The sequence below is a fragment of the Nomascus leucogenys genome, chromosome 3 (assembly GCF_006542625.1).
Source record: "Nomascus leucogenys isolate Asia chromosome 3, Asia_NLE_v1, whole genome shotgun sequence".
NCBI classification, from domain to species: domain Eukaryota; kingdom Metazoa; phylum Chordata; class Mammalia; order Primates; family Hylobatidae; genus Nomascus; species Nomascus leucogenys.
The window spans coordinates 140,583,216-140,585,325 of NC_044383.1; the positions used below are offsets into that span (position 1 = coordinate 140,583,216).

General features: G+C 45.1%; 1 pseudogene; it reads left to right on the top strand.

Moving 5' to 3' along the window:
* The first annotated feature begins 963 nt into the window (after positions 1-963).
* LOC100599175 lies at positions 964-1,764 on the top strand (annotated as a pseudogene).
* The last annotated feature ends 346 nt before the right edge of the window (positions 1,765-2,110 follow it).

Consider the following 2,110-nt stretch of genomic DNA (forward strand, 5'->3'; position numbering starts at 1 on the left):
CTGAAGCAGAGGCGGGCTGAGAGGGGGTGGCTCAGGGCATCGTAACATCTGCTATGGACAGAACTGAGGGATGAATTTTAGGAGATGTTCATTAACTCAATTATTTATGTATTAACCAATTAGATGAAACATCTACTAAACGTGTTATTTCCAGACACTATTGTAGGTACTAAGGACACAGCAGTAAAGTCTCTGCCTTCAATGAGCTCATATGCTAGTAGAAGACAGATTCTTAAAATTAATAATAATATAATGTTGGTAGGTGATTTGTGGTAGAAAAAATATTTAAATAAGAAAGGCAAAGGATTAGGAGGTGATGAATGTGGAGTAGGGACACAGAGTGTTATTTTAGGAAGAGTAGTCAGTGAGGGCTGCTTGGATGAGGGGCCATTTGAGCACAATCTTGAATGAAGTGAGCGAGAGGAGCATGTAGGCGGACAGTGGCGGAGTCAGCAGTACTGCTTTCCAGACCCAAGGAAAATTCCGTACAAAGATCTGGGGTCAGGAACAACCCTGCTGTGTTAAAGGATCAGGGCCAGACACAGTTAAGCACAGAGATCCAGTGGCAAGTGAAAGAGACATGCTCCCTGCCCTGTAGAGCGTAGAGTCTACTGGGGCGACTGCCATTAACTTCATAAACAATCACACAGATCAAAGCAAATTTGTACAGTGTGGTAAAGGCATAATCGAATTTGTGTTTCTTAATGATTACATGTCTGCTATGAGCAGAGGGACTGAACATGGTCGATGTTTGGTGTCTGTCTATCATTCAACACTGTTCATTGCTTTCTCCTTTACTTCTCACTATCAATAACCGGACATAGCCCTGGATGCTCGGTATGCTTCATGACAATCTGCTTCCTGGCATGTTTTCAAGAAACACATTGATTTGTAAAAACTGGAACTACCGAATTTCTATGCGCACCAGAAGACAGAGGTCCTCTTTCCTTGCCTAACGCAGCCATGGCTTGTGGTCCCAAGAAGCATCTGAAGCTGGTAGCAGCTCCAAAGCACTGGATGCTGGATAAATTGACTGGTGTGTTTGCTCCTCATCCATTCACTGGTCCCCACAAGTTGAGAGAGTGTCTCCCCCTCATCATTTTCCTAAGGATCAGACTTAAATATGCCCTGACAGGAGATGAAGAAAAAAAGATTTGCATGCAGCAGTTCATTAAGACCAATGGCAAGGTTTGAACTGATATAACCTACCCTGCTGGATTCATGGATGTCATCAGCATTGACAAGAGAGAATTTCCATCTGATCTATGACACCAAGGATCGCTTTGCTGTACATCGTATTACACCTGAGGAGGCCAAGTACAAGTTGTGCAAAGTGAGAAAAATCTTTGTGGGCACAAAAGGAATCCCTCATCTGGTGACTCATGATGCTCTCACTCTCCGCTACCCTGACCCCTCATTGAGGTGAATGATACCATTCAGATTGATTTGGAGACCGGCAAGAGTATTGATTTCATCAAGTTCGACACTGGTTACCTGTGTATGGTGACTGGAGGTGCTGACCTGGGAAGAATTGGTGTGATCATCAACTGAGAGAAGCACCCTGGATCTTTTGACATGGTTCGTGTGAAAGATGCCAATGGCAACAGCTTTGCCACTCAACTTTCCAACATTTTTGTTATTGGCAAGAGCAATAAACCACGGATTTCTCTTTCCCGAGGAAAGGATATCCGCCTCACCATTGCTGAAGAGAGAGGCAAAGACTGGCGGCTGAACCAAGCAGTGGGTGAAATGGTCCCCGGGTGACATGTTAGATCTTTGTATGTAATTAAAAACAATGTGGCACGATTAAAAAAAAAAAAAAAAGCTGAACGCTGTGGCTCACACCTGTAATCCCAGCACTTCGGGAGGCCAAGGCGGGTGAATCACCTGAGGTCGGGAGTTCAAGTCTGGCCTGACCAACATGCAGAAACCCCATCTCTACTAAAAATACAAAATTCACTGGGCGGGGTTGCACATGCCTGTAATCCCAGCTACTTGGGAGTCTGAGGCAGGAGTATCGCTTGAACCCAGGGGGCAGAGGTTGCAGTGAGCCGAGATCGCGCCGTTGCACTCCAGCCTGGACAACAAGAGTGAAACTCCATCCAAAAAA